The sequence below is a fragment of the Drosophila biarmipes genome, chromosome 3R (assembly GCF_025231255.1).
Source record: "Drosophila biarmipes strain raj3 chromosome 3R, RU_DBia_V1.1, whole genome shotgun sequence".
Taxonomy (NCBI): domain Eukaryota; kingdom Metazoa; phylum Arthropoda; class Insecta; order Diptera; family Drosophilidae; genus Drosophila; species Drosophila biarmipes.
Window position 1 is genome coordinate 20,148,478 of NC_066616.1, and position 12,017 is coordinate 20,160,494.

Genomic DNA, 12,017 nt, shown 5'->3' on the forward strand with positions numbered 1-12,017 from the left:
TCTGTGTTGTTAGTTTGCCGCGGTGGCAATGGAAAGCAGTAGCTGCAACGGCAGCCACAAGAGGCGCACCACTTGCCACAATTACCGGGACGGGAGCTGCAGCGATTCGCCGGGGTCTGTCTGCGGCGGCTGCTTAATTTCCAGACAGCCTGCGATTATATTGCTCTAGAAATATACGAAAATGATGGTTGAGTTACGCTTTCGAAGGGGTATAGGGAAATAGCAATATGTCCTAAAATAACAGAATCTATTATAATATTTAATACGGTTTGGAAAGGCTTTGGTTAAGAATTTCTCTCAGAAAAAGAAAGATAATTATATTCTATAATAAATCTAGTTTATTTTTTAGAAATATTAAATAGTTGTTTTGTCAAGTTCTAAACAAAAAAATATGTCATATCTTATACAATATTTATGTATTTACATAGCATAACATATGTATGTGATACATTATATTAAGATATTTATAGTTATATCATAAGGAACTGTAAAACACCCACTTTTCTTTTAATAATAATATACCAAATGAATTGTCTGTTATAGTCTAAAATATAGATCGTACACTTTCATATTTGAATTTGAATTAGAAATATGATCCAAGAGTATAGAAAGTTCGTTGATAAAACCCCCTTTTCCATTTGTATCAGCGCGTGGTGTTTATAATTCGCGAATCATGTTGCATTGTTCGGGCGTCTGGTGGAGCTTCAGCCTCTGGGTGATTCTGTTTCTGTTTCGGTGGCGATGATGAGGAGCTTCACTTTTATGGGGCCCCTGGTAGCTGGTAGCTGGGAGACCCAGCCCCTGGAAGCCGGCAACCTGGATGGCCGCGGCATGATGGGGCACATTTGCCATGATGCGGACTTGAACTTGGCTCCCGTGAGCTCGGCTCGCCCTTAACAATGACAATTGTTAGTGCCACAGTCCACAGGCCACAGCCTCCTCGGCCGGCTGCTGATTATTTTGACTTGATAACGAGCTAAACAATAAAAACAAGCATCAGTCCAAACAAACTGAACAGAACTTTTCGCCAGTCATGTTTATCAGAAGAACTCCGGACAGGACTCATCCTCGGGGCTCAGAGAGTACACTATACTGCATACACATGTGTTGTAATCAATTTGAATGCCTTGGGGCTTTTCTTTGGCTGAATTCGAGTCTCGAGTTTGTTTTGCTGCCTGTTTGTTGTGATTTCTTAAGTTGTTGCAATTATGTTCGGCCTGTCGCCGTGGCATTCTGCATAAAAGTGAAAACTAATTGAGGGGAATGGCGCAGTGGCAGGGGCAGGGGCCAAACAATCGAGAAATTAACATGTTCTCAGCTGTGGATTTAAGGTTTATACCTTGGAATACCTTAATGTTTGGTAGCACTTTGTGTCATTCGACACACGCTTCCTTCTCAGCAGTCGTAAATTGGCGATCCATAAACCGGCCGAACAATAAGCGGCTAACAATCACAAACTCGGCCTATGATCATGGTCTCCTTTTGTTGGCACCTCACTCCACGACCAGAGGCGATTTGCATATGAATGCAACCAACCTGCGCTGGTAGCTCCACTTTTTCACCTGCATTTAGTCACAAATGCTCCTCGGTCATAAAGAGTGGAGTAGTGCCGTCCCCTTAGACCGGGGGAAATGCAACCGAAATTATATCTCCAACACTTGATGTTGTCCCCAGATGAGGAGTATTGTGTTGTTGTCTCCAAAGAGCGGATATCTATTGTCTGCTTTTTGGAGCGATCCAGCGATGAGATGAAGTTTATTTTACTGCTCTTTTACTGCAAATTGTTTTGCTTCTGAATGTCCAAACTATCGATCTGGGATATCAATTCTATGCCGCTTTGATTGTTTTCGCTTCTGAATGTCTTAACTATGGGATCCATTTCGGCTCGTTATATAGACAGCTTCTTAAGTGGTCTTTTCAAGTCGCGGCGTTCATTTGGTCACTTATTTTGGGGCTCGATCTTAAAAGTTGGAAATGGAAAAGATAGGGAATATACTAAGTTTATTGAAGTATTTCTTATATTTCTGACCATTCCCTATCACACACAATCCATGTGCTATTCCCCTACAGTTCTGGAAGATCGGTTTCAATTACTCACTCAGGAGTTTCCCTAGAGACCCCACAGACAGCGGACAACCCCCTGTCCCACTCACTCTGGTTCTTCTACGATCTCGCCCTCGTTTATCATTGTACACTTGACTTGACCCCCCGATCCAATTCATAAATCAACAAATCATTAATTTTTCACTCCTCCGTGGAAACTACACGCCTGAGTACCTAAACAATTTCTTTCTGTCCGAGCTGGAAAACCACAGCGACAGGGGGAGAAATGAGAACCTTTCGCAGTGGGAAATCTTGGCTCCCACAATTAATCAAAGTTGAATTCGGAGCTGAGGCAAAGGCAATGAAATGGAACACGCACACCCAGATAATTTGTTTATTGATCCGTTGTGTTGAGTTGTTGGTATATATTCGGGAATAATTGAACATGCTAATTAAATGTGGGACCTCTGGAGGGGAATCTTTCGTCAGGGAAGTCCGTGAGCTGCAGGTGACCCCCACTACTGGAGGCTCGTATCCTGTCGGTCCTTAAGATCGCATTCCCTCTCCTTTTCCTTTGTAAGCGGCATGCTACGTAAGATCGCTTATCGCCGGTTCTTAATAAATATCAGTGCAAGGCGATAGCACTCACACTATTTATTATACAAACATATTGTAGATTGGCCGCTTATCGGCGCATATGATCAGCCGAGTATCCATATCCCTGCCGCGGACTCTCGATCCGATCCGGGCCACGATCGACGGACGATCGACGATCGACCAATCGCCGATTGATTGATAATAGCACGAGATGCTGATGCTGGATGGCCACAGTACGCCAGAACGGGTTGGCTGCAGGGAAGGAGAGCAAACAGAAAACTCATTAACGCAATAATTAAGACGACAACAAGGTTTTTAAGATAACAGACAGCAGGCAGAGACAACGACATGCTACAGGGTATTTATTTTCGGTATGCGAACACTGGGAAAATATCTTTGTTTTAGTTTAACTACTATCAGTCCTTAAGAAAACCTTAAACAGAAAAAAGATCAAATACCGAAAGGATATAATCTACAAGGATATTTGTAAAATACTGATATACTTATACTTCAAGAAGGTCGAGTTAGTTATAGATCCAATTCAAGCTAAAGCTAAAACTAGACAACCTATAGTATGGTTGTTATGATACATTCATGGTTATTTGAGATACATTCCTGATAATAGGGATAAAATGAAAGTTTTATGGGTAATAACATGTTATAAAACATATAATGTTCGAAATTGGATACAAATATTTATAGGAATTTTATAAAATACCAAGGTATATATGTTTTTAAGAGAAAACCCATGTACTTGGGTAAGAAGAATGCTAGAGTACCAGGTAAAGGTTGGGTGGAATTTCTCCAAGTGTACGGCGAATCCGCATTACGGATCTGGGCCAGACTCCCCGACGCTGACGGGCTGCTTAGGCATTTGTCCTGAGCGGGACACGCGGCGACTCCTGAAACCCTGCTCCCTCCTCCTGGCTCTGTCAATGTCTGGTACCTGCCCTCGGGCCAGATGTGATAATGATAAAGGGTTGCTACATCAATCGCTGACAGTTGGGCTACCACACTTTTCAGTTGTCCCCCCAATCTCGAGATTCCCGATTCCCAATTCCCGATTCCCCGATCCCCAACCTAAGTACCACTTCGCGCTCCGCGATGCCTGGCCGTGATAAGATATTCTGGTTTCTTCGCTCCTTCGCCGATGCGATCGCCGATCGCTGCGGAAAGAGGAGATATTTATTGTGAAATTGATTTTTTATTACACTGTCACATTTGCAGAAGACGATCGCACATTCCTCTCGATCTGCGGCTCTGGCTCCCCCTGTGGATCGTGTGTGTGTGTTTTAAGGAAACCGCACTCAAGACCGGCAGCAGCGGGCAATTTTACGCTTCATTTAGCGTGACGTTTAATTGGAAGTTGCTCGATCTTTCGCCCGACTCGACTCGTTTTTCACTCCCTGCGAGATCAGGTGCTCAGGGGGCCAAAACGGAACGATCTTGGCCCGGCGATCGCTATCTCAGCTCCGAGCCACTCTCTCCCGCTCCGGCAACTGCAATTGATCGATTGTTGCGTTCGATTTAATTGATTTTTGTTTTGACTCGCCTATGAATTTGGTTATTCATACGGATAGGTGCCATGACTTGTCGAAAAGTGTAGTAAGTATGGAAATTGCCTGTTCATGGCAATTAGAAGAACACGATCGGCGATCACAGTTGACCGGAGGTGTTATGTGGGGTTCTTTTTTTCGAGGGGTCCCGTAGCCCTCCTGGCGTTATTTAATTATGCCGCTGATAACATTCCGCCTAGGTGCTGGCAATTATTCATCGGCCCGAACGGATTGGCTTGCAATAAATAAACCAAAATGATAAATGGGCCAGTGCTTTTTTAAATGTATTTTAAATGCAATTCGAATGCGGCAATGGGTAGCAAGGGGCATCGGCGGCGCCTGCTCAGTCTCATTACGAGGATAATTTATGATGGCCGAGTGCGAAGGACGAGCGAGACAACTCTGGCAAACCTGTCGACAGAATACAGAAAAAGTGGGGAAAAATTAATTGAATTTGTTCCACAATTAAATAAAAAAGAAGCTTAACCAATAAAATGTTTGTATTTTAAAAAAACCCCACTTAAATCCCATTTAATCGTGGCAAACAAGTGACATGTTGTACATACGTCACATTTCATTTGGAACAACTTAATTAGATTGCTAATAAGTCACCCGCTTGTGGCACTCGTCATTGAGGGTGACTCTTCGCCAACCAATCCCCATCATGTGCCACTTGGCGCCATTGCTGACAAGTGCCTGGGTGGCAACAAAGGCACATGCCACGGGGCAAGGGTGGTCCCCCACAATTTCGCGCATGTTTATGGCTTGTAAATCGTGTAAATGATTGAGGGTACATCATTAGCAGGCCTAGGGTGAATTAATGAGCACTGAAATTAAGCATAGGAGGCGGTTCGGAGCCTGGAGACCCCCTCTCAAAGAAATACTCGCCATAACTCGCATAGTTTAGGGTTGGTATTTCGTATTTTTAGAAAGGGTATCGTACTACATTTCAACTTATAGATATCACTGGTAACTTGGCTCCGTCCTCCCGAATTCTTTCTCCCAATCAGCTACTTTCTTCCATCCTAACCAGGTTGTGCTTGGGAACATGCTGTGTCCCATTTAAATGCACGCATCTTAAATAGTTGCAGCGCTCTTGTAAAATGGATGTGTCTATGCATTATTAACAAAACATTTATGAAGCAACTTGGGGCCGGCTCTTGTTTGGCTCTGTTAACACCTGCTGTTTACATACCGAAATCAGCATCTAATTGTGAACTGCCCATATTCCGCCTCTTGCATCCATCCCTTGGATACAATACACCATATGTATCTCTGGCCAGACATAAATTAACATACGCTTTGCTCCAAATAAACTGACATAATTGCCGGTGAATTTATGGCTGCCGTGCTAGTTATAAGGGTTTCTTCTCTAAGACAAAGCCAAAGTGTCAAAGCAAGTCATTAGGTCGAAGTTTTTCGGGGAACTGGAACTCTGGTTCAATTAATTAGGTATTCGTATGCCTCTGTTTTTTCTGTTTTGGTAGAAATTTTTCACTTTGTCGCCCGCAGATGCCGACACTGCGATCGAGATAAAGAGATAAAGGCCCAAATAAAAATGCGATAAAATCTGATCGAAAAGCAGCAGTTCCCCCAGCATTTTTTCCCCAGCTTTTAATTTTTATTCCAATTTGCATTTTTGGCCAAAGCAGGGCAAGCGGCTTAAACTAAAATAAATTGCCATCTAATATATTATGGGTGTGTGTGTGTGTGGGGGGTGAGGAGCAATCGGCGAAAAATGAAAACCTTTGGAGATTGTTTGCGGCAATTTTGCGGGCTAATTTGCCAATTTCGAGGCACGCCAAGTGAGATTGATCATAAAAATTGATTTTCTCTTAGCTCAAGTCGTGCTCCGGCGACGAAGCCAATTGAATTCAATTGCCTGGTGGTTAGATCGCCCGGCTAGAAGGTGTTGGTTTGAAACTCCCCGGGGCCTCGAATGCAGCCGATGGCTAAGTGATTTGCTTGTCATATAAATATGTTTGATTTCCCGAGTCTCGGAAATTTATGAGGTCTCTTTTGGGAATGTCCATCGAATGCTTAGCTCCGATAATGAGGCACAGAGCGGCCGGGAGGTAAAACTTTATGACAGACCCAAAATTGTACCTTCCATAAAATAATTAAATACTACTCAAAACACGACCGAGGCTTTTGGATCATTAGGGCTCTGGGTTTTTCGTGAGTTTAGAGCTGCAACCCGCATGTTTTGGGGACAATGTTAACAAGGCTGTTATAGTTTTCTAATGAAGTCATTCTGGTCGATTTCTAATTAGGAGCTCTGGTCTCCAGGCCAGCTTTCTAATTAATGAACGAGGTTGTCGTCATCGTCTTCTGGCCCATCACATGTACTGCATTTATACGCCTTTATTGATTTGCTCTCTTGCCGCGTCTGCTGATATATTTTGAATTTTTATGGGAGTTTAACAAGCCAAAGTTTGATGCCAGTTAATAACTTTATTAGCGGCCAAGGCTCCGTTGATGCCTTTTTGGTCGTGTTGCGTGCTGCAGCTTAATGGCCGCGCTGGAATTTATAACTCCAAATGAGTCTGAACTATATTTTACAGTAGTTTAAGCTGGTTTTATGGTCGCCGTGTACCGTAACGCCATTACCGAGATTACCATAGAGTCGTTGGGGATCATCGCGATCCTAGGCCCTGCGTCTGTGGGCCTCTTGAAAGGTTTGACTGGGCTTGGAGTCAATAAAAAATCGTAACTGACATTTTTCGTTTACGAAAATGTCACAAATTCACAGCGGGACTTTTGCCAATACAAGTGATTTAAATTCAATAAATCATTGCAAGCGCTGTCCCAGCCGAGCTGCGACCCATTGATGGGTTAAAAAGGCCTCTTGGTTCTCTTGGGAGTGTGAGTGTGCTTTCGACAGAGCCAGAGGATTGGATACCTTAATCTGGGAGTTGGTCTTTGGCTCTGGAGCGGGATAAAAAGGTTGCCTGCCATGTGGCTTACTGCCATTTAATTACAGTTGGGGGGCATTCGCTTCGATGAGCCTTTGCCCGGGACATTATCTCATTTAAATTGGCTATTAAGTTGGGTGGAGGGGGAAGCTTGATCTAAATTATGGCTTAGAAGGTTCTTAGAAGACGGTAGAAAATGAAGATGCGTAAATAAAGTGAAAGGTTTGAGGATTACCAAGATAAGATACATACACTATGGATATTAAAAAATGTAACTGAAATAGTATGATGATACTATTTGATGATCCTAATATATTTTAAACATTTTAAATGTGTTTAAGTATATAATACCATATTTTATAATCTAGGAACCGTGAATATCAGTTCCCTTACACACTGAACGGGTTCACCTCCATGGGCTTACCTCCACATCATGAGGACCCTGACCTGCCCATCGAATCGAATTGAACTCTTCTCCTTAATGAGAAAGTTGGATACGTCTTTTTTTCTGCTCCAGACCGCACAGCACCAGCAACTTTTGACTTTGACTCTTAACATATTTATGGGTTTTGGTATTGCCTCGTGCCGTATGCCAAGTCAACCTCACAGATACTCGTGCATGCGAGAGATGGCAAAAAAAAGAGGAAAACAAAGATTCAGCCACAGACGCCCAGCGAGTCTCGCGGATGGAATGGGAAAAAGGGAGGAGGGCCGCCGCCTTTTTGGCATTCATAAATTTGTAACTTCACTTGGCGTGACAATTGCAACACATTCGTGTGTACATTAGCCCGTCGCGCGGCGGTCCGTCCCCCAGTCGCCCAGTCGCCCGGTCTGGATATGTGGGGAAAATAGACGTTTCATTGTCGCCTGGCACTCGGAGCCGTAGCTTAAGTTGGACCCGACGCGGGCATCTGGGCCTGATCTTCTGGTCCCTGGGCTCTGGGGCTCCGAGTCAGCGCCGGCTTTTATTTATCGGGGCCGGTGCACCGGCGTGTCCAAAGTGGAGGTCGCAGGAGCCGGAGATGGAGCTGCAGATGGAGCTGGAGATGGAGATGGAGCTGCGAAAAGGGATCATCGATCGCGCGATCGTCGCGCGTGTGGCGTTTTTGTTTTTGGATTTAGTTTTGGTTTTGGTTTTGGCTCGCTTTTGGATCGGTTTTGGCCTGTCCATTATAATGTTGTTGCTCTCATTGTTGGCGCGACGATAAGAGCCATGTCCGCAGCGCCGAGGTTCGGGCCAGATCAGACTCAGGCCCAGACCGAGCCCTTTCATGTTCACAACATGTACCTTTAGCTAGTTTTACAAGATGTTTCCTGTCGTCGCAGCCGCATCGAATTGTTGTCAATATGCACTGGGAAAAGGATGGGAGCAAAGGTAGGAAAAGTATTCAGTATGCTCCAAAAGTCCATCTTCTCCTACAACTCTATCTAAACATAAAATAAATTAAAATTTAAATATTTACCTTATTATATTGCAAATACTAATACTTTTCGTTACAATATATGGCTTAGTAAATGATAAAAATATATATTAAAACATAAATAACCTCATGAAAGTACTAGGATAATTAGTAACAGGATAATTTATATTATATGATTTATACGGCACTTTTTATTATTTTAAAATAGTTAGATTTAGTTAGATTCCGATAAATCTTACCTGTATAGGATTATAAATTTTCCCCAGTGCATACCGAATGGTAGAAATAAAGCCCAGCAAAGACAAGCCTCAGCAGAGACACAAGGTCCCCCTCTTATTCCTTCGAGATTTCGCCATTTCAAGAACTCGGACATTCTTAATCATTGATTTAGACATACGAAAATTGATTAGATGCGAGGCCAGCCCCCACCCACCGAGCGAAATATGAAATGGCTGCATGCGGCAATTTATAGAGCCCCCCGTGATAAATAACAATTTGCGGGCAGGAAAAGAGCGCTGATGATGAGCGGACGAGGACACTTTTATGGCCAAGTCCGCTCGGATATCTCTCCCCCGGAGCCTGCTGCTTTTCTGCTCTTCAGAGCTGATTGCAATGGCGATGGCCAAATCAGCGTTTCATAAATTCCGGCCGCAAATGACCAAGCACTTGGCCCCGCAATTTATGCGCCTGTAATTGGGCTGCCTCCTTAGACCGCGAATAAAATGTGGCTGCAGTTGGGGCAGCCGTGCGAGATGACCTCAGAGCGTTATCAATAAATTCAAATTGACACTTCACACTCGATATGTCACACGATACTCGCCGGCCGACACTCTACGCCACGACTCCGAGTGAAGAACGCAAAACACGAAACCGCGAAACTCAACCCAACTCAAAAGTTCAGAACTGGAAAATGGGAGGGGGAAAGCCCTGCGACAGATATGGCAGAAGGAAGGACCGCGGCATACCTGAGATTGGGACTCCTGAGGAGCTGGGCGGAGCGACATGGCAACCTGCACCGTCCTGGTAAAAATATGATTGCGATTGAACACTGCAGGTTCATGTAATCTCTTAGCCAGAACAAACTTATTAAATGAGTGCCAAAGCACCAAAAGCCGGCCGATAACCGGCCGCCATCGAGGGACAAAAAGATAAACGCGTATGATCATGTAAAAAAAGTGCATTAACCGACCATCCTCGAATCGGGCGCCAGCGGAGCATCCCAATCCCCAGTCCCAGCCCCGAAGATTCCCCCTCGGAGACGAGCGTCATTAAAAAAATCTGCAGAGGAGCGCCGCCGTCAAATCAATGGCATCGGGTTAGGTTCTTCTCGGTATACCCATATAGTATTTGGGTTGGAGGAGCGGTTCGCCAGTGGTTGACAGGAAAAGGCAGCGCTGCGATTGCCACTTATCGCCGGGCTAGGGTTGGGTTCTTCCGGTCCCCAAATGCCCTGCAGGAAAAAGCTAACAATGTTATGACTCTATTGAAAAGCTGGATCTAGCAGTAGTAGTACCATATTTAAAACTAACCATCCTAGTCCTATCATATCATATCAAATCATATATTATAGCATATTGTATCGTATCATTATATCACATTATATCATAATATATCATATTATATTATATCATATTACATAATATCATATCAAATCATATTATATCATATCATACCATATCTGTGCCAGAAAAAGTAAGTATTAAGTATTTATAATAATATTTCGGATTTTTGGTACCTGTTTTGAATGGGCTTTCTCTTATTAATATATTTTTGAGTTGCATTATATCCCTAATACTTTCCCGACTCCTGTGGCGTACCGCACTTGGCCAAGTGGTAGAGCCCAACCCAGGGCAATTGCAAGCGCCCGGTCTGATAAAGTTCACATTAAGAGTCTCGTTTTACAAAATGTAAACATGTTAAGGGTTAATAAACATAAATAATCTACGCTTATTAACGGGGTCCCAAAGGGAACGGGAAGCGAGTTATCAGTGCTCGAGTGCATTTTGCAAAGGTGTTTGTCTGTTTTGATTGGCCCCTGGCGACGACACGCTCCCGAGTGGCAACAGGGAGTGCAACCTGTACAGGATGACTCCGACTCCGACTCCGACTGCGACTGCGACTCCGATTCTGACTGCGATTCGTCATGAAATATGTGTGTGCCAGCAGCCGCAGATAGCGGTGCCAAAGTGACTTAATTAGCTGGGGAAAGCCGAGCGGATTGGGCCACCACTTATCGCCCCTTAATTAAGTTGCGGCCAATTTGTCAGACAATTAAGGGATTTTTCTGGCTTTGGTTTGAGAGATTTGTGTGCTTTTAGCTCCTTTCTTGCGGCAGGTCGGGGCACAAAGTCCAAAAATAATGCAAAACTGGTAGTCCAGCGAGCACCACTCGGCACCACTTGCCACATGCACCACCAACCGGACTCTCCTGCTACCAGCTACCGACCAAGACTACCGACCAAGCCAAGTCAAAGCATTTAAACATCACCTTAGGCCTCATTAAAAACAAAATATTATGTAAATTTCATTAAATTACACACAAATCAATGGGGCTGGGGCCAGGGGCCAGTGGCGTCCGTCTCGAGGGGGGGGCGACTTAGATCCCAGGAGCCAGTCTGCGGACTAGCTGCTTGTTGAGCCAATGAGTATTCAAATGGACACTTGTCAAGCCATGCATGCGGCTACTAAATCATATTAAGACCAGACAAGGATTTCCAGACTGAAATTGGTGTAACATGTAAGCGGTTGCCGGCGGAGGAGGCTGTGTCCGAGAAGGGGTTGGGTTTTATTTTATACCTTTTAATTTTTTTGTGGCTGTCAGGGGAGGGGAATCCCCCAAAAGGGGGGACACTGCGCTACGCATGATGTTCACTTGACACGCAAGGCGACAGGAGCAGAAGGAGGAGGCAGTGGCGGGGTGGGGATGATGCGACATGAGGCGAGGACCACAACAAGATCGCCGCGGAAAAGTATACATTTTCATTTAATTAAGTTGGCAATTTTTTGTGATTTTATTTCCAAGTGCGACTCTCTTTTTTTATACCCTAGATGGGGGCACTTCGTTTGGGAGAGTTTTGACGATTGATATAAAATAGTTATAATCATAAGGGGTAAAATCATTTTATTTCTTAAGTCCCATAAAATTGTATGTACATAATATAGTTCATCAACAAAGATATAGAGACAGACTTAAAATGTGTTTTATATTTCCAAAAATTGTTCGTTCAAATATTTGTTTAAAAAAAGTTTCATGATCCCTTTGACCCTTTAACTTTGTTTTATAAAACATGTTTCAATAAAGTTTCCAGATCCCTGGGCTATGAACCCTTGTTAGGGAACTCTAGCCTTCGTTTTTCGCACCTAGTTTTTCCTTTTCCTTCTCGTTTTCATCTTTTGTGACACCGACTGGCGACGGGGAAATGTAAACATTTAAACTGCTGCCCCTGCGTCCGGCTGTCCGCCTGTCCGTATATCCAGTTATCCGG